The sequence below is a fragment of the Mya arenaria genome, chromosome 6, assembly GCF_026914265.1.
Source record: "Mya arenaria isolate MELC-2E11 chromosome 6, ASM2691426v1".
Classification (NCBI taxonomy): domain Eukaryota; kingdom Metazoa; phylum Mollusca; class Bivalvia; order Myida; family Myidae; genus Mya; species Mya arenaria.
This window is the reverse complement of record NC_069127.1, coordinates 77,782,443-77,809,630: the sequence shown is the minus strand read 5'-3', so window position 1 is coordinate 77,809,630 and position 27,188 is coordinate 77,782,443.

Genomic DNA, 27,188 nt, shown 5'->3' with positions numbered 1-27,188 from the left:
GGATAGTTGGAAACGCCTGTCTGAAGTTTCAATGCAATAAATGTATTTGCTGAGATAATGACTTAAAGGTGCTTACATGCAAAACCTTAATCAAAGTTTGACGCTAGGGTGAGTAGCTCTCGTTAGTCTTCGAATAGTCGAGCTAAACACCAATCGCCTCAAACAAAAGCAAGAATTTACTAAAACAGTTCTGAAAATGCATTCCTGGTTATGTACATACGGCGATTACTTTTCAAAAACAAAATATTGTTAGAAAATACAATAGGTTTTCTAATAATATATGTGTTGTTTCGTGCTGCCGCAGTGTTGAAATGTTCGAAAGGACCTTGCCACAATATCTGCAGACCTGAGGTTGTCGACTCTCCATCTAAAGGATGTACCATACACATTAACAAATGAAGTATTTGAAGCTTTATTCGCACTCTTATCAAAATTAGATTAAAAAGTGTGGTCGTTCCCCTAAAATTCTCGAGTGTGGTCGTTCGCATGATTTAATATCGTACGATTTCTTTCAAAAACATCATTTCGCCTTGAAAATGTATTGTAAATGGTATATATTTACTGTTTATATATCTTTTTGTAAAGAACCAGTTGAAATTAGCCGATTTATCATTGTATTTTTGCAAGATAAACTAAATGTGTGGTCATTGCATGGTCGATTCCAAAATTGTTTTTGAAGGTTCTCAAAAACTACAACATCAAGAATAACAGACAGTTTACCACATGAAAGCGGAAATCATGTGGCGTACCATGGGCTAGGTTTTGTTTTAATTTGATTCAATTTAGTAAAGAAAATATATACAAACATACCTTTTGTTGTGTCAAGATCGCCGTGGTCGTACACATTTGTGGTTACGTCACAATTCTTGCTCCCTCACAGTGGTATTGCAAATTAAATAAAACATACTATGCTTTACAAATATTGCCATTCAATTTGTTTTATTGTTCTGTGAAGTACTGGCATATCCATGCATCTATATTAAAATATTCTGGTTTTGACTGTTCAAGACAGTTGCTAATGTACATACGAGCCGTATTACAAAATTGCGATTTTTTTTTAAATATTATCGAAGTGTTCCTACGCAGCTTCCATAAATAAAATTAAAAAAAATTAAAACGGTTTGAAACAAATGTGAACAATCCAGTTGAATGTACTTTCGCCCCCGTTTTAATTTGTTTGATCGTAATCATTTGATCGTTTGACAGAACAAACACCATTTGAAGGCATTGCAATCGAAATGCAATGAGGCAGAGAAGGTTTTTTGTTCGATTTCATTCCATTTGCATCTCTTGGGATAAATCTCATGAACAATATTCTTTGATAGACCTTACCAAAGAAAATTGAATTAAACACTGAAATTCACAACGGAATAAGATCTATTATTGTCTATAAATTGATATTGTCATTAATTGATGTGGGTCGACTTTTTTCGTATGTGATTGTATGTAGATTTATATTAATGAACGAATATTCTGATATTTTATCACCACTTCCCTTAAACGTAAAAAATAGTTTTCATTTATATTAATGATCACACTCTTATTGTTCAGAGCGGAATACCCCGCGAATGACTCTAAACTACCCAGTGTGCACTTTTTACGTTCTAAATAACTCTAATTGAAACGAATTGATAGTGAAATGGACTTAATGGAAATTTGTCGATTGTTTTCGTCTGAGGCTTTCTAAATGGTTAAATATGAATCCAGCCGCTGATCCGGTTGGCGGAGGTATAAGCTTTAACACACAATTTCCTTTTATGATTCAAGAACAAACATTGTTATGAATTAATATACTAGCAAATAATAAATGAACGTATTTTTATTTAAGAAATGCAAAAACACGTTAAATAACTCCATGTTAACTAAATATGTGCATTTGAATTTGGTAAACTACGATTTCATGAGGGGAAGCGAGCTACAAAGTTATGTCAGGGGCATTGTATGTGCATTTGGTTAGATCCTAAATATTTTTCAGTTTGTACGTGTGTGCTCTCACTAAATTCTCAGATGAATCTGAACCCCATATTTCTTTCACATAGTAGGATTGTTGATTTAGGAATATTATGATACAGTAACTTTGTTCGAATGTTAGAATATGGCTACTCAAAGCATAAATCATAATAGTTTGAGTTTGCATTTGAAAATAGCAAGTTAGTTTAAACAGTAGTATATATAGTCACTAAGACATTTCCAATGTCCAGATATTCACACTGTGCGCATTATCAAAGGATCTACTGTGACACAAATACGTGAAAAATAGACAAGAGATAATGCACGAAACAAAATAATCACAACAGAGTTGAGAGCGAGCTTTAACGCATATACTGGTGATCTGTAACATGTGCTACTACTCGATTCCGTATAAAACTGCGTAAAGCTAATACGCTAATACAAATGTTATTAAATCGGAAGTTTTTGTTAATTTTGAATTAATTCAGTTGTAGGAAAAAAAACGCTGAGACCAAGATCAAAGCGGAGTGCAGGGAAAATTGCGGAGGTTGAGCAAGTGTTAGAGGGAACACCGCGAACGTCAGTGAGGAAAGTTTTTGGAAACATTATAAAGTCCTCTAATTGTGCAGGTGTTTATAGAACATAACATTACGATTTAAAATAGTTACCATGTTCATTATCTGATATGCATTACTTCAAAGAAACATACACCATCAGCAGATTGCAATTTGCTAATTGGATGATTGCTCATAACATCATGTCAGACATTTTTATCGGGCAATTTTCCATCAAAAACAACCTTTGATATGTGACTTTACAGAAAAATAAGTTTCTAGTGTATAGTGTGATTTGTATTGCTAGTTCATATTGATTCCCAGTGAAGTGTATCTTTGCATAAATGAGTAAGAGTTCTTAAAAGTTCTGAGGTTTAACTGCTAAGTTGAAATTACTACGCGATCGAATTCCAGCGTCGTTAAATGTAAAGAATTCTGACATTGTAAACCGTCTATATACATCCGAAGTTGTATGCTGTTAAGAAACAAATTCCTTCCAGCACTGCGCAAAAAAGCATTGATATATATGCGATTTGGTTTCATCATGACCGAGTTGCACCACGTACCGCAGGACAAGTGCTCGATTGGCTTCGAAACACGTTCGATTTCACTTCGAAAGGGCATAATTTGGCCAGCGCATTATCTAGACCAAAGACGGTTGGATGTTTTATGGGGTTAATTAAAAACACAGTTAGCAATCCAAAGTCAGATTCATGTGAAAAGATAAAACTATACATTCGCAAAGAAAGAAGAATGACTACAAAAGTAATGTGTATGAATGTGATTGACATTTTCAAAAAGAGACAACGTCTTTATATCTCAAAATTGTCGTAATATAGGACGTTTGTTGTAATTTTCGATAAGATAATTCCATTGATAGAAATCAATGGATTTATATGATGTAATAAAGCTTTGAGATCTATAACTTATATGTGTGTCTTATTTTCTCAAATAGTGTGACATTTGCTTAAGTAACATGACGTTAAAATGTTATAATATCTTATGAATCACACTACTCTGTCTCACAACGAGCAGGTCGATCATAATCATCTTTATGCATTTCTTATCAATAAATTGACTTTATGGCTGACAGTTTAATTAAACACATAAAAACACGAATTAGAAATAAATTATATTGTTAAAAATATATTGATGTGACTTCGTACACACGTTTTCTGTTCTAATGGGATCAAAGAAAAAATATACTTAAAACCCCTCGCGTATTCAAAGCGCCATTGATGGTACTTATCATTAAGATTTTAATTCATGTCATCTAACTATTACTAACATTAATGAAACGTACATGTAGTATTCAAAGATAATTTTGTACTAAGAATAATCAAAATAACAATGTTTGGATGAAATAATATTAGATAAAACGGCCTTGTTTCGGGTCATTTTAAACTATAAATTTCATGTTTAATCTGAACACAGCAAGTCCCAGACAGAGTGGAACTGCACTCTTAGTTTGCTTTGGGAACCAGCCATGATAAATTTGCATACACAAAATAATGTTCCTATTGTACTTTAAAATTCAAGCCAGAAAATCGTCTGAAGATTACAATAATACAACAATGTAAAGCAAGGACAATAGCCTGCAATTGCACGATTCTGGAAAAGTAAATTTGTTATGTCCTTGGTGTGAAAAGTTCATTAGATTATTCACATACAACTCAGTTTGATTTGTTTGTTTAAATATAAGTCGACGCCTATTCACCGACACCGTATCCGAATAAAAACATCTTGGCAGGTGATGCTGTCTGTAGTTTCAGTTGCATTATGTATTGAAACCAAATGCAGGTTGATCGATTAGGAAACCGTTTTGCAATACTTCTGTGAGATCTAATAGAAACACTTTAATTTGATCATTTGATAAACTTGAAAATGGAAAATTTCTGACATTATTATAGATTACATGCATGTTACAACTAAAGCTTGAGCTTTATTTGATGGTGTCATTTTCTGGCACAGAGATATATTTGCATTCATTGACGGTGAACCGTATGCTAGACATCAACTGTTTGTTATTTGTTCTGATAAATAATATAAATGTTCTGTTGTGTTTATTTGCATGTTTATTTACCATCACTCAACTTTAATTTTTGCAGTGGTTCATATGATTGAACACACACAACTTTTGTATTGTTTCAAACTGCATTTTAAACGATTATATACTACGTTATAAATTTTCCTTTATATATGTGTATAAAAACCTCTAAAATATCATTTTTTTCTACATTTCGAGTGTCATTTATTCTATAAAGAATGATGACGGGTGGGGGCATTTTCCGATATAGAAAAATGTTTTTTTTATTCTATGGGGGATTATTATTTTTCATTCCGCCGGCTTCTGTGGAAGAGTTAAAACAGTTTGGCTGCATTATCTGTGGATTAGAGGTAAAGGTTGTGCTGAAAAACCGTTTCCGATCAGTAACTGAAGAGCGCTCTGTTCCAGGGACCTCAATCTTGCCTGGCATGTTGGTTAGGACTTAAAACTTTGATTTTTAGATCAGTGGGTCAAAGTTCTAAGTCTCGGTGACTTTGAGATGAAAACAATGTGTAAAATACTCACAAGCACTCTTGCCCAATAATGTCCAACAATCTCACTAGAAAGTACACAACACACGAACCGACATTCACTCCATCTTGCAGTGACTTATCATATACAATTTCATACTTTTATCATTGAAAATGTTCTCAATGAATATTTCTAAGCTGCATTGGAAGGTAGGGAAGGTTATCATGAAAATAAGTAAGATTCGTAAGGCTTTCTGTCAATATAGACCAAACCACTATATTGTGGAGGCCTTCCGGGGGCATTTGTTACTTTCCTTTGACATCGCTTGTTCCAATCTTAATATCTTATTGATACATCATTTGGAAAACATCATGCCATAATACTCACTGCAAAGGCAAAGTATGACATATCCAACATGCAAATTCGAGAATCGATATCCCCCATCGACTCAAATGTAAGACTTCGGAAAGAGAATTGTATTTAAAAACGTAATTATTTTGAATATGAACTGGGTAAACAGTTGTTTTCTTTAAGTTTTGCTGTTGTGACGTAAAAGTAAAAACTGCTTTATAGTAATGAATATTAGCTTCATATGCATTCAGTAAAATAGTCCAAGCTTCAAAAGGACTAAGATATTTCACTATTGAAAAGCAATAACTCTGATGGTACTGATATATATTATAGGCAAAACTTCTGTGTACACCTTCACCCTATTGTGATACACGCTCTAGTTAAGTATAATTAACTTTTAGTTCATTATTTAAGTCTAATTGACTTCGAGTGCATAACCTACATGCTTCAAAGTAATGACTCCCAAAATATATATTTAGGCTTATTAAAGAACTATGATGTAAATGTCCTAATGTAAGCGAAACTTGCACCTTTCTCTTACCTTCTACACACTGTTTTTAAGTTTTATTAATTGTATATCTTTGAATTACAATAAGATTGAACTGGACGTATAGACGTAAGATAGTTGATAAAACCCCCAATAAATCTTGTGTTGCTGAACTGATCAACACGAAACGTGCCCGTTCATCATACCAAATAAGTTGCATATATACTAGGGATGCAAACGAATATTCGAATATTCGAATATTCGATCGAACGTTTGGTATTCGAATGTCAAAATAGGTATTCGAATATTCGATGTTTTTGTTGAAATAATAAATTAATACACTTTTTGCCTACAACTGTCATCTTCGTCTGTCTTGTTTTTACAACGACCCCTAATGCCATAGGTGTGAACTTGATGACACTATACACGCGTCATATCGGATATATCGCCGGGAACTATAAACAGTCCCCGTAATTTTGCATTTACTGGCTGTTAGACAAGTGACATAAAACACATTCCAATTATTTTGGGTACATTTAAATGACCATGCCAATTAAGGGTTTAAGAGATCGGCCTTTATACCAATGTTTTGTCTTCACTGCTAATCAAGCTTGGCGATATTGCTCAAATCGCCTTGATGATACGAAGGACATGTGCTAGTTATGTGCTTAAAACTGTTTCCATGTTTTCAATGTAACGCTCTTGCGTACAAAAATTAACTGAAAGTGTATGGTTTAACGTTTAAGGATATATGTCCTGTATTGTTGTACAATACCTAAGACAAAAGCGACGTTTAGACATGGTGTCGTTTTCTATAAATATATTTCGTAAACATCAATCCCAGAACGAGGCTGCAAGTCCCACGTTGGCGCATATCGTCATTTAACCGGGACAAACGCAATTCCCTGATCTTATTTTGCATTTTTTACAAAAATGAACGCAGAGGTTGTTTTTTTTGTTAAAGATATATTGCTTTTTCTTGGGATATATTTTGTAAATGGGAAATTCAGAGGCTAATTTGTGGAACAATAAGGGTCCGTCGCGTGTACCGAATACGACCAGGAAGGGTAACAGGGCCCCCACTATTACTTTAGTGAATAATAATAGTTTACTGCAATTCTTAAAGGTTCATTTTGGTGTTCGAATATTCGAATATTCGATCGAAAGAATTACCGAATATTCGAATATCACTTTTGCCATTCGTTTGCATCCCTAATATATACCATCCGTGAATGATTCATTCATTCGAAGCTTACACGTTTACCACTGCACTATGGTTGTAAACACACCATGCAAGTTTTAATAAGTTCAGTTAATTAGTAATGGCTTTGGCTGGACACAATGATTTTTTTTCATTGATTTAGGTATCTCATTCTTTTGTTACTGATCTGATCCAGACATAACTTGCACGCGCATCACCACACTATGGCTGTACCAACACCACGTAAGTTCCTTTCGTTACATAGTAATGGCTATGGAAGGACAAATTTTTCCTCAGTTAAAGGGCAATAACTCTTGTCTTATGACGAAAATCGCGCTTGTTCCACACGCTTCACATACATTCATAAAATTCTAACAATAAGTCACACAGAACCAGACAAATACGTGGCTAAGTTTAAGGAAGATTGGCGCATAATTATGTAAACTGGGAGGGCAGGCGGTACATCAACCATGGACGTCCAGCATCTGTGCTTAATATGGGAACTGAGGAACGATCATGTGTAACCACTCAAAACTAACACCTTTCAATGTGTGTTTTTTCATGCAATATTTTGCACCCTGTGCCTTTTGCAGGCAGACTTTCATTCGCGGGGTCATAAGTAGGCAAAGTAGGCAAACATGTCTTGGTTCCAACGAATACTTGGTGTCAATGTAATAGTTGCTTCATTCACAACAAGAGTTGTTGAAATTATACACGAGCGCTGTACGTGGCGAGTGAATAAGTGGAATAAAGTTCAATAACTAACATTTGTAACAAGCGAATTACGTTGAAACCGCACAGTTTTTAAAGCAGTTTTAGTTCCGTCTTCTTGTCATTGTTCCGATATGGGAGTTTAATGTATAGACGAAACAAAGAAAGCACTTTAAAATTGTTCAAATAACAGAAAAGGACTTCATTTGGAACAATCTATCATGAAAACTGATTGAACCACGCCAGCGTGTAATAAGGCAAAATGTGAATTGCAAATTAAATAAAACAGTCTATGCTTTACGAATATTGTCATTAAATTTGTTTTATTGTTCTGTGAAGTACTGGCATATCCATGCATCTATATTAAAATATTCTGGTTTTGACTGTTCAAGACAGTTGCTAATGTACATACGAGCCGTAATACAAACTTGCGATTTTTAAAAAAATATTATCGAAGTGTTCCTACGCAGTTACCATAAATAAAATTAAAATAAATTAAAACGGTTTGAAACAAATCTGAACAAACCAGTTGAATGTACTTTCGCCACCGTTTTAATTGTTTGATTGTAATCATTTGATCGTTTGATAGAACAAACACCATTTGAAGGCGAATCGAAATGCAATGAGGCAGAGAATGATTTTTTGTTGGATTTCATTCCATTTGCATCTCCTGGGATAAATTACATGAACAATATTCATTGACAGTCTTTACTAAAACAAATGAAATAAACACTGACATTCACAGGGGAATAAGGTCTATCCTTGTCTAGAAATTGATATTGTCATTATATGATGTGGGGTTTATTTTCGTCAGAATTGTGATTGTATAAAGATTTGATTAATGAACGAATATTCTGATATTTTTATCACTTCTACTCTAAATCGTAAAAAAAATAGTTTTTATTTATAGTAATGATAACTTTCTTATTATTCAGCGCGAAATAGCCCGCGAATGCCTCTATACTACCCAGTGTGCACTCTTTATGTTCTAAATAACTCACGGAATAGAACGAATTGATAGAGAAATGGACTGAATGAAAATTTGTCGATTGTTTTCGTCAGAGGCTTTCTAAATGATTAAATATTAATCCAGCCGCTGATCCCATTGGCGGAGGTATAAGCTTCAAGCTTTAACACTTAATTTCCTTTTATGACACAAGAACAAATATTGTTTAGGAATTAATATACTAGCAAATAATAAATAAACGTATTTTTACTTTAGAAATGCAAAAACACGTTAAATAACTCCATGTTAACTAACTATGTGCTTCTAAATTTGGTAAACTACGAATTTATGAAGGAAAGCAAGCTACAAAGTTATGCCAGTGGCATTGTATGTGCATTTGGTAAGATCCTGAATATTTTTCAGTTTGTACGTGTGTGCTCTCACTAAATTCTCAGATGAATCTGAACCCCATATTTCTTTCACATAGTAGGATTGTTGATTTTGGCAAATTATGATACAGTGTTCGAATGTTAGAATATGGCTACTCAAAGCATGAGTCATAATAGTCTGAGTTTGCTTTTAAAAAGAGCAAGTTGGTTTAAACAGGAGTAGCCACTAAGACATTTCCAATGTCCAGATCTTCAGAGTTTGAGCATAATGAAAGGATCTGCTGTGACAATAATACGTGAGAAGTAGTCAACTCTGACAATCATACGTGAAGAATAGTCCACTGAGACAATAATACCTTAGAAGTAGTCAACTCTGACAATCATACGTGAAAAATAGTCCTCTCTGACAATAATACGTGAAAAATAATCCACTGTGACAATAATACGTGAGAAATAGTCCACTGTGACAATAATACGTGAAAAATAGTCCACTATGACAATAATACGTGAACAATAATCCACTGTGATAATAATACGTGAGAAATAGTCCACTGTGACAATAATGCGTGAAAAATTGTCTACTGTTACAATTATACGTGAAAAATAGTCACTTCTGACAATATTACGTGAAAAATAGTCTACTGTGACAAGAATACGTGAAAAATAGTCTACTGTGACAATAATTTTATTAATGAATCAATAATTATAAGCCTTGATACACATTTTTATCTCAAGCAGTGGAATGCTTTGTTAACATTTGTAACCATTGGTTACTATTTATGTTGATAAATACTATGTGAGTCTGTTTTATTGTTAGAAATTGATCAATTGATATCATTTGTTCCAACATATACTAGTATATAAAAAGCAAACTATTGGTTATTGGATTGTATACTATTATAGTTTGATTGATTCGTGTTTTCTATTCCAGTTCATCCTTAAAAATAGATTAATTATAATATTTATTTAATATTTCACACTACATTGTATAATTGTAATTGTAATTTATAAAATATGTATATGAAACACAAAAAACTGTATAGTTTACGTGTAATAAAATTCTGTTCTGTTCTGTTCTGTTCTAATAATACGTGAAAAATAGTCAGCTCTGACAATAATACGTGAAAAATAGTCTACTGTGACAATAATACGTGAAAAATAGTCTACTGTGACAATAATACGTGAAAAATAGTCTACTGTGACAATAATACATTAGAAGTAGTCAACTCAGACATTAATACGTGAAAAATAGTCTACTGAGTGTGGCAATTATACGTGAGAAGCAGTCAACACTGACAATAATACGTGAAAAATAGTCAACTCTGACAATAATACATGAAAAATAGACAACTGTGACAATAATACGTGAAAAATAGTGTACTGTGACAATAAAACATTAGAAGTAGTCAACTCAGACATTAATACGTGAAAAATAGTCTACTGAGTGTGGCAATTATACGTGAGAAGCAGTCAACACTGACAATAATACGTAAAAAAATAGTCTACTGTGAAAATAATACGTGAAATATAGTCTACTGCGACAATATTACGTGAAAAATAGTCAACTGTGACAATAATACGAGCAAACTAGTCAACTGTGACAATAATACGTGAAAAATAGTCTACTGTGACAATTATACGTGAAAAATAGTCAACTCTGACAATTATACGTGAAAAATAATCAAGAGACACTGCACGAAACAACATAATCACGACAGTGTAACATGTGCTACTACTCGATTCCTTATAAAATTGCGTAAAGCTAACAAATATGCTAATACAAATGTTATTAAATCGGAAGTTTTTGTTTATTTTGAATTAATTCAGTTGTACGGGAAAACGCTGAGACCAATATCAAGCCGGTGTGCAGAGAACATTGCGGAGGTTCAGCAAGTGTTAGAGGCCACACCGCGAAAATAAGTGAGGGAAGTTTTTGGAAACATTTTGGAAACATTTAAAAGTCCGCTAATTATGGAAGTGTGTATAGAGCATAACGTTGCAATTTAAAATAGTTACCATATTCATTGTCTGTTATGCAGTATTTGAAAGAAACAGACATCATCAGCAGATAGGAATTTCCTAATTGGACGATTGCTCATAACATCATGTCGCAATCGAAAAAAGGTTTTCAGATGATAGCCAATTCTCCAACAAACAAGTATAAATATCAAGTATAGGGGAAAGGGAAACCTGATTTTTTTGTCTGGAAATCCCACTTCATGACAAAATGTCGGTATGGGCAGCACACAGCTCAACCGGAGTGATCAGAAACAACCTAGGCTGTGTGACGTTACAGTAAAAGTACTTCCTAAAATTAATAATAATAATAATAATAATAATAATAATAATAATAATAATAATAATAATAATATGATTTATTGTAGTAACGTGTAATTTGTATCACTAAGTCCTTATAAATTCCCAGTGAAGTGTATTTTTGCATAAATGGGTAAGATTCCTAAGAGTTCTTATAAGTTTTGAGGATTAACTGCTAAGTTGATATTACTACGCGATCGAATTCCAGCGTAGTTAAATGTAAAGAATTCTGACATTGTAAACCGTCTATATACATGTCTCGTCTCATATAAATGAGATTTGGTTTTATCATGACCGAATTAGCACCACATACCGCAGGACAAGTGCTCGATTGGCTTCGAAACACGCTCGGTTTCACTTCGAAAGAACATAATTTGGCTAGCGTATTATCTATACCAATGACGGTTTGATGTTTTACGGGGTTATTTGAAAAACATCTCACAATCCAAAGCCAGATACTTGTGAAAAGTTAAAACTAGACATTCACAAAAAAGAAGAAAGATTACAAAAGTAATGTGTTTGAATGTGATTGACAATTCCAAAAGAGACAACGTCTTTATAGCACAAAATGGTCGTAATATAGGACATTTGTTGTAATTTTCGATAAGAAAATTCCATTCATAGAAATCAATGGATTCATATGATGTATATAGTTTTAATAAAGCTTTGAGATCTATAATTTATATGAGTGTCTTATTTTCTCAAATAGTGTGACATTTGCTAAAGTAACAAGACGTTAAAATGTTATAATATATTATGAACCACACTACTATGTCTCACAGCGAGCAGGTCGACTATATCAATCTTTATGGATTTCTTGTCAATAAATTGACTTTATGGCTGACAGCTTAATCAAACACATAAAAATACGATTTTAAAATAAATTATATTGTTAAAAATATATTGATGATACTTCATACGCACGTTATATACTTAAAACCCCTCGCATATAATACCAAGTAAAGTTTCAAAACAATATAACTACTCTTCAAAACTTTCATTAGAATTAATTAAATTGAATTTACATTAAAATTAAGATTTAAATTAAATTATTTTAAATAAATTAAATTAAATTAAATTAAATTAAATTAAAGTTACTTAAAATAGAATTAAAATTTAATTTAAAAGAAAAAATAAATAGATAAATAAAATGTATTTTTTAAAATGAAAGCTTAAATATTATTTAGTGAACAACTTTATGTTATTCTGGGAAAGGCAACAATGAACCAATAGTATAGCATAAGTATTTAACAGCTCTCTAAGATCTTAGCTTAGTAACAAATTCGTAAGACTGCTAAAAAATTATCATCCTGCTGTACCAGAATATCATATCGTATTCTTTCTATTCCTCAATCTATTCATAAATAATGCCGTAAATATATTCATAACACACAACGTATTCAATGAATAATAGTATCTAGTACAGGTTAATAATCTCTGCCCGCAAGAAAAGTTCTAGAACAAAATCTTATCCTGACTAAGCAAATTTCATCTATCGTCCAACCATTTTTGGTTAGGACGAAAGAAGGTTATGACTTACCTGTAAGATCTGCGCTCTGAGAGTAATTTACACCAACACGGGTTAAGTATAAAATGACCACTCTCGCGCGCCCACTCCAGAAGTCATTCTGGTTATCTTACAGGTAAGAGTACAATTTATTATTTTAGGAATATATTTCATTATTTTATTTAGATTCTTTTTTCACAAATTGTTTGAAGTCTTTCTTATGAAAAATGAACTGAGTTGTTTATTGAATAAGATTAAAAGAATTATTTCGTCAATATGTTTAGTATTTTATTTGAATTTCTGTTTGCTTTCATATTTCTTGAACTAATATAATTCTAGGAATTACTCAACAGTATTGATATGTTTAAGAAAAAATCATTTATATTTATTCTAGTCACACTAATGAATTTTGTTACTATTCGCTGTGTTAAAAATTGTATCATGTTATTCATGTGTTGCTTTCAATTAAATTTGTTATTTTATTGTATAAGGTATTTATCACAAATTGTTATCTATTGTGATTCTAATAAAGAAGTAATTCTGGTTATCTTACAGTTTTGTCTTCTGGTCGTGTTTCGGATTGAGAGACATAACCTGGTACCTCTCAATGAAAATTGAAAAATGAATATGAGCTTCGCTTCCCCAGTTGGTACGAACACCAACATCAATAACGAAACCAATCCGTAACACATATTCAAAGCGTCATTGATTTTGAATACAACCTTCGCTCACTCCGTCCATTCATCATCATTAAGATTTTAATTCCTGTCATCTGCCTATTACTTTCATTAATGAAACGTACATATATTGAAATATAATTTGTACTACGAGTAATCAAAATAACGATGTTTGGATGATTTAGCATTGGATGACAGAACGGCCTTGTACATTACATATTCAATCTGAACACAGCATACGTACCAGACAGAGTGGAGCTTCACTCTCAGTTTGCTTTGGAAACCAGACATGATTAATTTGCATAGACACAAAATAATGTCCTTATTGTAATTTAAAACTCAAACCAGTAAATCGTCTGGAGATGGCAACAATACAACAATGTAAAACATTTGTTGGAGGACAATTGCCTGCAATTGCAAGATTCTGGAAAAGTAAACTTGTTATGTCCTTGGTGTCTGAGTTCTCAAGATTATTCACATTCAATTAAGTTTGATTTGTTTGTTAAAATATAAGTCGACACCTATTCAACTGTTGGACGTAATGAAATTCGCTTTTTATGTTTGAATGTCGCTGTTTTGTCGTTGGATTAAGACCCGTATCCGATAAAAAAAATTATCTTGGTAATTGATGTTGTCTGGAGTTTCAATTGCATTATGTATTGAAACCAAATGCAGATTGCTCGATTAGGAATCCGTTTCAAATAATTCTGTCAGATCTAATGGAAATACTTTAATTTGATAAACTTCAAAAATGGAAAACTTCTGACATTATTATAGATAACATAAATGTTACAAGTAAAGCCTGTTCTTCATTCGATGGTGTCATTTTCCGGCACAGAGATATATTTGCGTTCATTGATAATGAACCGTACTCTAATATTAAACTCTATGGTTTTTGTTCTGCTTTAATAAATATTATAAACTGTATTTAAATCGATTATATACATTGTTATATATTGTACAGAACGCCATGTGGAAAGGATATAATGTGTTTCAATTTAGCAGCAGCAGCAGCAGCAGCAGCAACAACAACAACGTGTAGCAAAAGTTTACCACAAAATTTATATATTATCAATTTAATTATTTAAATGGGATGTAAAAATACAGTGTTAAAATGAAATTGAACAGCACTGTACAGTCAACGACTAGTTCATTGCTCAACAGAATAGCTCATTGTCGGGTACAAGGAATTCAACTGCCCTCTACACTCAACAACTAGATCATTGTCGAGCAAAATTGAACTGCACTGTACACTAAACAACTATCTCATTGCCGAGATGAAGGAACTGAACTGCACTGTACACTAAACAATTATCTCATTGCCGAGATGAAGGATCTGAACTGCACTGTATACTAAACAACAAGCTCAATGTCGAGTATAAGGAACTGAACTGCACTGTACTCTCCACAACTAGCTTCTTGTCGAAAAGAAGGAAATGAACTGCACAATACACTCAACAACTAGCTCATTGTCGAGAAAAAGGAATTGAACTGCACTGTGCACTAAACAACTAACTCATTGTCGAGAAGAAGGAACTGAACTGCACTTTGCCCTAAACAACTAGCTCATTGCCGAGAAGAAGGAACTGAACTGCACTGTACACTCAACAACTGGATCAGTGTCGAGCAAAATTGAACTGCACAGTACACTCAACAACTAACTCATTGTCGAGAAGGAAGGAACTGAACTGCACTGTACATTCAACAACCAACTCATTGTCGAAAAGAAGGAGCTGAACTACATTTTTCACTCAACAACTAGCTCATAGTCGAGAAGAATGAACTGAACTGCACAGTAAACTCAACAACCAGGTCATTGTCGAGAAGAAGGAAACGAACTGCACAGTGCACTTAACAAATAGGTAATTGTCTTGTAGATGGAACTGAACTGCACAGTACACTCAACAACTAGCTCATTGTCGAGTAGAAGGAACTGAACTGCACAGTACACTCAAAAACTAGCTCATTGTCAAGTAGAATGAACTGAAGTACACTGTACACTAAACAAGTAGCTCGTTGTCGAGTAGAAGGATATGAACTGCACTGTACACTCAACAACTAGCTCATTATCGAGCAGAAGGAACTGCACTATACAGTACACTCAACAACTAGCTCATTGTCGAGCAGACGGAACTGAACTGCACAGTACCCTCAACAACTAGCTCATTGTCGAGAAGACGGAACTGAACTACACTGTGCACTCAACAACTAGCTCATTGTCGAGAAGACGGAACTGAACTGCACTGTTCACTCAACAACTAGCTCATTGTCGAGAAGACGGAACTGAACTGCACAGTACTCTCAACAACTAGCTCATTGTCGTGAAGACGGAATTGAACTGCACTGTTCACTCAACAACTAGCTCATTGTCGAGAAAAAGGAACTGAACTGCACTGTGCACTCAACAACTAGGACACTGTCGAGCAGATGGAAATAACTGCACTGTACATGCAACAACTAGCTCATTGTCAAGAAGATTGAACTTAACTGCACAGAGCACTCAACAACTAGCTCATTATCGAGAAGAAGGAACTGAACTGCACTGTGCACTCAACAACTAGCTCATTGTCGAGCAGAAAGAACTGAACTGCACAGTACACGCAACAACTAGCTCATTGTCGAGAAGAAGAAACTGAACTGCACTGTGCACTCAACAACTAGCTCATTGTCGAGAAGACGGAACTGAACTGCACTGTTCACTCTACAACTAGCTCATTGTCGAGAAGACGGAACTGAACTGCACAGTACACTCAACAACTAGCTCATTGTCGTGAAGACGGAATTGAACTGCACTGTTCACTCAACAACTAGCTCATTGTCGAGAAAAAGGAACTGAACTGCACTGTGCACTCAACAACTAGGACACTGTCGAGCAGATGGAAATAACTGCACTGTACATGCAACAACTAGCTCATTGTCAAGAAGATTGAACTTAACTGCACAGAGCACTCAACAACTAGCTCATTATCGAGAAGAAGGAACTGAACTGCACTGTGCACTCAACAACTAGCTCATTGTCGAGCAGAAAGAACTGAACTGCACAGTACACGCAACAACTAGCTCATTGTCGAGAAGAAGAAACTGAACTGCACTGTACAATTCACTCAACATTAGAATTCTTGAGAAGACGGAACTGAACTACACTGTACACTAAACAATTAGCTCACTGTCAAGAAGAAGGAACTGAACTACACTGTATACTCAACAACTAGCTCATTGTCGAAAAGAAGGAACTGAACTGCACTGTGCACTCAACCTCTAGCTCATTGTTGAGGAGAAGGAACTGAACTGCACAGTACACTCAATAACTAGCACATTGTCGAGGAGAAGGATCTGAACTGCACTGTAACCATTAACAACTAACTCATTGTCAAGCAATGGAAATGGAACTGCACTCAATAACTGGATGATTATGGAGAAGAAGTAATTGAACTGCACTCAGTAACCAGTTTATTGTCATAGGCATTTTTTTGTTTTGTTTTTATGTAAGTAGTTATTCCTTCTTCAAACATGTTTTTCATTTGTTTAAAGGAAGATGAACATGACAGAAAGATCGTATTGGGTAAACAAATTGATAAATTATTTCTTTAAAGTACACCTGACACTGACGTTATAGCCTTACTTATGACCTTCAGTCTAGTCGTAGTAATGGTAATGGGACTCATTCCATTGCCTGTCCTTTTAAACGTTAATGGAGAACTTCTGATATATTGATAGATAACATGCACGCCTTTTCACTGGCATTTTTTTTCTTCATATGGGATATTTCTTTTCTGAAATTTATATATATGCGTTGATTTTACGGTGAATCGATCTCTAGTTTAATCGTGTAAATACTTAATGAATGTTCAGATTTGTTCGTTTTTAAGCCGAGTTTTCGTGTATCGACTCAAACTTTCAATATCTGGCGTTGTAGACTGTTTCCATTACAAGAGTAATTTGAAAAGCACATAACAGAAATATAACGACTAGTGCGGTTTGAACAAATAAGAACATGCTAGTGTAAAGTATGCCATGTGGATCATAGGGTTTATCAATGAGAGATGGTGAAGATGAGTTTGGGATATAATTATATGACGTCCCTTGAGATATTTGGTTGGCAGAATACACTTTCAAACTTCGTAAAGCAAATAAAACAGAAATGGGATTAAGCACTTGCCTTGTCTTGTGAGATTCCGGTCCGTTTATAGTTCCGAGAATAATTTATGTCATGTTGTTTATTCATTATGGCGAAGTCGAAGCGAAAAGCGGAAAAAATGGTTCGGCTTTATTTTGAGAGTCATTCTCTGGTAACTGTTATACGTACAATGCAAAGAATGTTTCCAAGACCAAGATCAAGCCGGAGTGCAGAGAACATTGCCATGGCTCATTGAGTGATAAAGGAAACACCCCGAAAACCGGTAAGGGAAGTTTTTGAAACGGTTACAAAGTCCTCTAGTTGTGAAAGTATTTATAGAATATTATGTTACGATTTAAAATTGTTTCCATGATCATTGTCTGTAATGCAGCATTTGAAACAGACGTCATTAGCAGATTGGAATTTGTTAATTAGACGATTGATCATAACGGTCTGTATAAAACACGTGAAAAATGATACCATACATGCTACAATACTGCCTTCCGACGAAGCATTTATGACGCAATTTATCAAGTAGTATACGAACACTGTCATTATGTTGCAGTTGAAATTAAGGTTTTCAGATGAAAACCATATATGTTTGAATTCTACAGCGAACGAGCAAAAAAATCAAGTATGGGGGGATTAGAAACCTGATTTTATCTGGAAACTCCACTTCACGACCAGAAAGTGACGATATGGGCAACATTGAGCTAAACCGGTGAAATCGGGCCATTGGATAGCACACACAGTGAATATTGGTTGGTATCAATCGGAATACCCCGCCCTTTTCCCATCGAAAACAACTTCGGATGTATGACAGTACATCAGAAGAAGTTGGGAAACAAGTTCCTCCCTGCACTGTACAAGAAGGCATGGATATTACCGACATTTGGTTTCAGCATGACGGAGCTATACCACATACCTCGACACAGGTACTCGTTTGGCTGCAAAACATGCTTGTAGAAAAGTTCATTTCATGTAGAAAAGACAGACTTTGGCCTACACATTCATTGAGTTTTTTCATATGTATATGTTTTCATTTTTTTTGTTAATTTGATGAGTTAGTTTATTGAAAATGGATTCAAATGATGTATACTTAAAATAACACTTTGATGTGCCATTTGTATGCATGTTTTAATTTCTAAAATAGTGCGACATTTGCTTAAGTTACTGTACATTACAATGGTATCATAAATTATGAATCACCCTACTATGTCTCGCAACGAGCAGGTCGATAATATCCAACTAACTGCATGTCTTATCGTGAAATTGACTTTAAGTCTGACAGCTTTAAAAAAAAACAATAAAACATGATTTATAAATAAATTATATTGTTCAAAATATAGTGATTTCACTTCGTACACACATTGTCTAGTATGCAATAATGATCAAAGAAAATTATGTTTAGAAAAACAAACTCGCGTATTCATAGCGTTATTGATGGTTTTAACAAGACGTATATTAATGAAACGTACATGTAGTATTGACAGATAAATTTGTTCTAAGAGTGATCAAAATAACGATGTTTGGATGATTTAGCATTGGATGATAGAACGGCCTTGTCTCGAGATCATTTCACATTACATATTCAATCTGAAAACAGCATGTACCAGACAGAGTGGAGCTTCACTCTCAGTTTGCTTTGGAAACCAGACATGCTAAATTTGCATAGACAAAAAAGGTCCTTATTGTTATTTAAAATTCAAGCCAGTAAATCGTCTGGAGATGGCAACGTGACTACAATGTAAAAAAATCTGTTGAAGGACAATTGCTTGCAATATTACGATTCTGGAAAAATAAACTGATTATGTACTTGAGGTCTTAAATTTTATACATCATTCAAAAGCAATTAAGTTTGGTTTGTTCGTTTGTTTAAGTATAAGTATACACCTATTCGAATGTTGGCTGCATGACGTAATGATATCCGCTTTTTAAATTTGATTGTCTCTGTTTTGTCATTGGATTTGTATCCGAAAAAAAATCTTGGTAACTGGTCTTGTCTGTAGTTTCAACTGCATTATGTATTGAAACCAAATGCAGATTGCTCGATTAGTAAACCGTTTTGCAATACTTCTGTCAGATCTAATGGAAACACTTTAATTTGATCATTTGATAAACTTGAACATCGAAAACTTCTGGCATTATTATAGATTACATGCATGTTACAACTAAAGCTTAATCTTTATTTGATGGTGTCATTTTCCGGCACAGAGATATATTTGCGTTCATTGACATTGAACCGTATTCTAATATTCAACTGTACGTCTTTTGTTCTGCTTTAAAAAGCATTATAAATGTTCTGTTCTTTTATATTTCATTTATATATCCAAACTGTGTTTAAAGCGATTATATACATTGTTATATATTCCCCTTTATATATGTTTTTGAAAATTGCCTTAACCCTAAAATGTCTTTATTTCTACATTTTGAGAGCCATTTACTCTATATATAATAATGACCGGGGATTATAGAAAAATGGTTGTTATTCTATAGGGGCTCATCATCTTTCATTCCGACGGCTTCTGTGGAAGAGCTTAAACCTTTTGGCTGAATTTATCCGACTTATACAAGCTCATCTTGACATGCAATAAGATAAATAGATAAGTTTTTTTTCCTCTAAATTTAAGTGCAATACGTATATACAACAAGAAATTACAAAATGATAGTATTACGCATGGCAATGAATTCACACATATATACGATAAATATTTAATTCAATTCAATCAATCAACATACTTGTATATAATAATTCGTATCAGAATTAGAGATATATTCTCAAATCGAATCCAACTATAGTATACGAGTTAAAATATCACACATCAACTGTAAGCAACAAATGGAAGCTAATATAGCGCAATGATTAGACAACGCAGTAATTGACACAAACGTATATTATATTATCATGATCCCGTTACATCGCGATAAAAAACAAAATGCCACTGTAAAGTGTATGGTACAGTAAGCCATGTGAAAATGATAAAATGTGTTTCAATTTAAAAGCAGCAGCATCTAGTTTAATCGAGATAACATTTTATGAATGTTCCGTTATGTTTGTTTTTAAGGCGTTATTACGTTTATCAGCTCAAACTTTCAATTTCTGACGTTGTAGAGTGTTTCCAGTACAAGCGTACATTGAAATCCAATTAAAACACATAATAGAAAAATAACGACTAGTGAGGTTAGCGCAAATAACAAAATGCTTGCAAAGAACGCCATGTGGATAATAGTTGGCAGTATCAATACAAGATGGTGAACAAGAGTTTGGGAAATAATTATATGACGTCTCTTGAGATACATTGCAAGCCCAATTTTGTTTGCAGACTACACTTTTTTTTAAAGCAAATTGGATTAAGAACTTGCCTTGTCTTGTGAATGTCATACGGTTATAGTTCCGAGAATGATCGTGCTTGTACCACTTTTGACTTCAAATAATTCCTCTATAGAATCGCGTTTTTGATGAATATTTCATTTCAATTTTAATAAAAAGTCAAAAGTATTGCACACTTATATATTTGATTTCGCTTTATTTAAATAGCCTAACGATCTTTTCATAAAGTTAACCAAACAATAAATTAATTAAGAAGTGGCGCGTTGTTGCGCGTGACTTATCTTACAAGGGGGTCGTAAGACGGTTTTTGTCTAGTACTAGTCACATGATCGGAAAAACATGACCGGTTAGCAAGAAATATTTATCTCCTGCCCTAGATTATAGGTATCTTCCATGGCCGAGAGTGTAAGACAGGTTAATTTCGATCCGAGCTTAGGGTGTTTGCGGAAACGAGGTTTATGTAGCATCATGGAAACCTTGTCTTGTGGCAATATTTAGAACGCTATTTAATTATTTCTCGCTTCAAATGTCACCATAAAACAGTTTTCACGCACCGTTCAAGAAAAAATGTTTCACTCTCCTTAGAACTATTTAAAGACCATTGTGACTTTTAACATAATCTGAATCACTGCGCGCATATCCATGACAACCACGAATTATCGCATATACATACGTAACTATTTTCACTAAGCACAAAAGAGTTCCAGCAAAAAAAAAAATTTTTACTAAATTTTGTTTAACTGGGGTGGGAGGAAAAGCATCTTTGTTTTTTTTTTGCTTGGTGACGTTAACACTTCATGTATGTTTCGACACATATGAGGTTAAGCGCTTACAAACTTTTTAATACGACGTCATCAACCTTATAGACCGAGGCGCCCCCATTGTGTCACCATTGTAAACAGCCAAGTTTGAGGCTTTCAAATACACGTTTTATAAAGGAAACCTGTATACATTTTAACCGATATGAGCACATAAATATGTAATCTGTCAAAAACCTGTGTGTTTTATACATTTTAATACTTTATATGCCAGGGTTTTGCCTTTTCGTTTCGGGCATCTGCCATTTCTTCATAAAAATGGCTGATGAAAATTAGGCTTGGGAAACACCCTTGTTTAAATATTAAGAAAATACCTCCAATTGAAGCGTGTTATGTGTTTTACGTCATCAGTTATGTGAAGAAAACATGTCTGACGAGGAAAGGTGAGTTTTTTTTGCAGAGATTAAAAAGTCTAAAATGGTTTGCAGTTGGTGAGAAGTGGCCCAACTTGAAAGAGTTATTTATGCTAATAGAACAAGTTTGCAATAAAATGCAATGTGTTATTAAGAAGCAACATGTATTTATAATCAGTTTTAAAGCAATGTTGTTGATATATTTTTGCCATGAATTGCCGCTATGCAGTCAAACAGGGTACCCCATTTTGTCCGGACAAGCATCCAAGATGGCGTCAAAATGTTTACATATTTCGGATAAATCATTCATTCGGACAAACAAAACAAGCGTTAGAAATACTACTTATCAAAGATAGATTGACTTATCAGATCAGTGTATTCAAGTTAAATAATAAACATTAACACTTTTATTTGACTTGGATTTTTTTTTTTAATATTCTGATAATATTTCCGATGGTTCCAAATTGTAATCAAATCAAATTGGACAAACAAGATAGATGTTTGAACAACTAATTATTCGCGTGATAAATCAACTAACTGGATGAATTGAAGTAAAGTTGAATATACTGTATTATTAATGAAATTTCTGGTTAATTACAATATCTGATTATTATCAAATAATTTGATAATATTCCAATTTCCAGATTACCCTCTGGAACTAGTGAAAGTTCTGAGATTCATAATCAACAAGACCATGAGCGCTGTAACTGTGGTGCCAAGGCAAACCATCAGTAGGCTCCAAACAGTCAGTGTGTCCCATTGACATTGCCTGGGCACGCTCAGCCAGCCAGTCCTAGGAGTGGGAGCATTTCGCTGTTTAGTGACAGTAACAGCCCCTTCCAGTTTCACATCTGCCATGAGGTATTAATTAAAAACAAATGTAATATTTTGTCATTGTTCTATGTAATTGTGTAAGCATTATTTTTTAAAAAGTCTTTCCTTAAAATATTTTCAACCAATATTTAGCAGGTGATTAATCATTGCTCATATATCACCAAATCTTAAAATCCGTCAGCACAGTAGACATTTTTATGTTATGCATGTAACAATCATATAGGTATAATTGAGTTAAAAAATAGCGTGGCAGCTACACATAAATGTAACTACTGAATAATAAAATGAAAACAATGGGAAATTATGTTTATTTTAGTCTGATGAGGATTTTATCTCAACAACTGAGGTATTCTTCAACCTGTCAGATATTAGCAGATGGGAATTTTCTCCATTTTGCGAATATACCTATCTTTATCAATTTATATATAATTATCTATTGATGTTTATATAAAAAATGTGAATACAATAAATGTTCATGAATAAAACAGTATTTTGTGTTTAATACAAGACAAAAATGTTCTTTAACTTAAACTGGTGGGCAGTGATGGCATGTTTGTTAATAACCATGTTGAAATGTGTGAGATACTTTGAATAAAAGAGGAATATTGAGAATTATTATTTTAGCTTCATGTTTTCGGGAACTATAGCAACTTTATAATGCAATAACTTAAGAACCACTAAAGATATGGACTTCAATCAAAAACCATTAATCTGCATTTGAAAAGACCTTTCCAATGATTTATAATGTTTAATATGTTTCTCAAAGTAAAAAGAATGACCCGTCTTTGTTGTCAGACTTCAAATACACAGGAGGTTCGTATTTTGGTATTGAATGACCGTCCCAAGGCGGTTACTCCAACAGTTGTCAGTGACCATATTTTGATAGTTGTTCATGTATGTTGTCTTGTAACGTGTCGTCTCCTGTATCTCCCTATGTCATTGCATGTTGCATTGGTTTAATGATGTCTTCAAACCGGTTTGGTAGTAATCGGTCTAATAAAACAAATCAATGTCGTTTTTTATGACCGTGTAATAGATAACTCCAGATTAGATTTTTATACTGGGCTTGGGTTTGTATTATTACTAATAATTTATTAGGATAAGAACTGTTCATCTACTACAGATACGTACGCGTATATTTATTTTTTGCTGTGGACTGGTGAATGAATTCTTACACGATTTTGGTATATGTGTGAAACAGCAAAGCTTCAAGGGAACTAGACACCAGATGATACTGTACAATTGTCAAACACTTACACAAAATTATTATTTTAATCATTTAAAATGTTGTATTATCGTCCTCTTTCTCGCTCGAAGCGACCATTCTAGGCTTGTTAAAGAGAATATGCCGAACCTTTTGGCACTGGCAAATACCGTCAAAACATACACCTATTGAATGTATGGGTTTTGATTGGTCATTGTTTTGCAGAATTATTCCTTAATGTTTAATACCGATTTGCATGGCCTAAATGGGCTACAAATTTACCAAGGAAATTGCAATTCAGATTGCACTGATGCTTTATTCCAACTTGCTCTAGTATAATTCCCGCTGCATTATCGAGCTCAAATGCACCCATCTCCATTACCTGTCAATAAACGAGACAGTTGCACAATTACTATGAAGTAACAGATGACAAAACATACTGTTTTTGTCCTTCTTCTTTATTTGAATGAATGTTTTATTTTAGCTGAGTGGTATGTCTTATGTGTGTCTTGTTGATCAGCACTTTATGTTTTTTGTCCGTTTTACTCTGATTTACGTCTAAAATGCCAAAAAATAATTATGACATAAGGTGTTTGTCTGAATATACTTACAATATTTATGCGAAAAGCCACAGACACAAGCTCATTAGCAAAAAGTTTAAACATAAACCCGGTTTAATGGCACTGGGTAAACGCCAAAGACATAGAACATAAAATCACAAACTAGAAACATGGAAGAACAGCACAAAACTCCACAAACAGCACAGTGCATACATACTTTATATAAAAAACTAGGTATGTTTATCAAGAATTGTTAGGTACCGCCTTGGAACGGTCAGTAAAATGTAAATTTACTGGGAGTTTAAGCCAGTTTATGTGCACAAACCTCACTCATATCCCAACAATCCTTAATAAAGATAAAACGCAAAAGGTAAATCTTATCAAAGTATGCATTTATTCTATGTCAGCATTGATGCAGTAAATTGCTTTGTAGTTCAATATAAAATAGTTGACGAAACATAGGTATTGTACATAACGTACTTGTCAAAAAATAGGTATCCGGGATCTTTAGTTCTGGGTAGTTTGTTAGGGAGTTTTTGCCTTTAAACAGGGCTTATTTCCTGAAATTTTAACAACACTGCTTGTCCCTATGGTTTTCATTGTATTATTTTATATTGCCGATATTGCCAATAAAACTTAAAACTTGTCCGTTCGGCTTTGCCTTTGGTCCTTAACCCATTAAACAAGATCTTGGTGAGTTGTTGGCTGCTTCGCTTGTCATAGTTTCCACTGCATTATAAATTTATATCAAATGCAGAATTGCTCGATTTGGACACTGTTTTGCAATACAACTGTCAGAGATCTAATACTGTCGAATTTGATTTTTTAATGGAAAAAGTCTGGTATATATAACAGTTTTATGGCCATGTGGATCATCATTAAAATTTTTGGAAGTATCCTTTTCTGACGTACATCAATGATTAACGGTGAGACCTGTCCTAGTTATGTTTATGAAAACTGTTGATAAATGTTCTGTTTTGTTCGATTATAAGGGTATGCTTTCGTTTCTCAACTCCCATGTTAATTGTGATTCATTTTACCGAAACACAAATATTGATTGAGCCCTGTTCTGTAAATATTCCAAACTGTATTTTAAGTTTCTTGTTTAATATGTTTCATTTTTCTTTTATGTTTTTCGATTAAATATTTTCACTGCAATCTAAGCAGTGAAAGTATCAGCTTTTAGAACAACTTTTAAAACAAATCGTAGTTACAAAACTTTGATCAACACTTTTGAAACACCAATTTATGACAATATTGAAAATTTGATATTAACAAAATATTTGTTTGTTAAATAAACTTTCAGAACCGTTATAATTTAAGACTTCTTCATCATAATTTTATTTTAATTATTATTATAAAATACATTTTGTAAAACACATTGCACTTGACATTTTAACGAGTAAAGTTGAAAGTATCAAAAGCACTCTTCTGCAATTTATGAAGTGGTCGTTATGTAAATGTACATTTTGGACTTTATCAAATATAGCCGGCAACCTCCTTGGCGCCGTCTTTTACAATGTTTGAGCTGAATCACAAGTAAATAATAAGTTTAAAAACAAATCAGGCAGCCATAGGATTGACAGTCTACGTCATCGGCTATCAAATCTGAGCGTGAGGGGCGTCCAACGGGTATCAAAGGCATATGCAGAAAAGGGGGTATTTAAAAAATATATCAAAATACTTCTCAGCAAAGCACAAATGAAACATAAGTTTTATTTTATTCAGTGTAAGATCAGGTTTAAGAACGTGCTCCTGTGAACGAGCTAAAACCCTTTGGTCGCATTTTCTCTAGTTGTAGACTGTTTAAATACAATTTTTACATTTTACTGACAGTTCCAGGGCGGTACCTAATAATCCTTGATATACACACACCTAGTTTTTTATATAGTATATATGCACTGTGTTATTTGTGAAATTTTGTGCTGATGTTCCATGCTTCTTGTTTGTGATTTTTTTGTGTTTGTGTTCTATGTCTTTGGCTTTTACTCTTTGCCATTAAACGGGATTTATGTTTTAACTTTTGGTTACTGAGCTTGTTTCTGTGGTTTTTCACATAGATACTAGAATTAAATATATATACATAATAGATATATAATGGTTTGTGAGATTGTGACACTTATTAAAATGCTATATTGATAAGTACGCCATGTCGATATGATACAATGTGTTTTAAATTAAAAAGCCGCCTCTCATTTTCTTTCACGTATTGAATCGATTGAAATGGAATGGAAAATTAATGATGTTTAAATCGAGCAGACGGAACGAGTTGTACTCTACTGTCAACAAGGCGTTCATTGACAATTTTTTTTTTAAATTCCATCCCATTATTGTGTCTCCTTTTATGTCCATGTATGGAAGGTT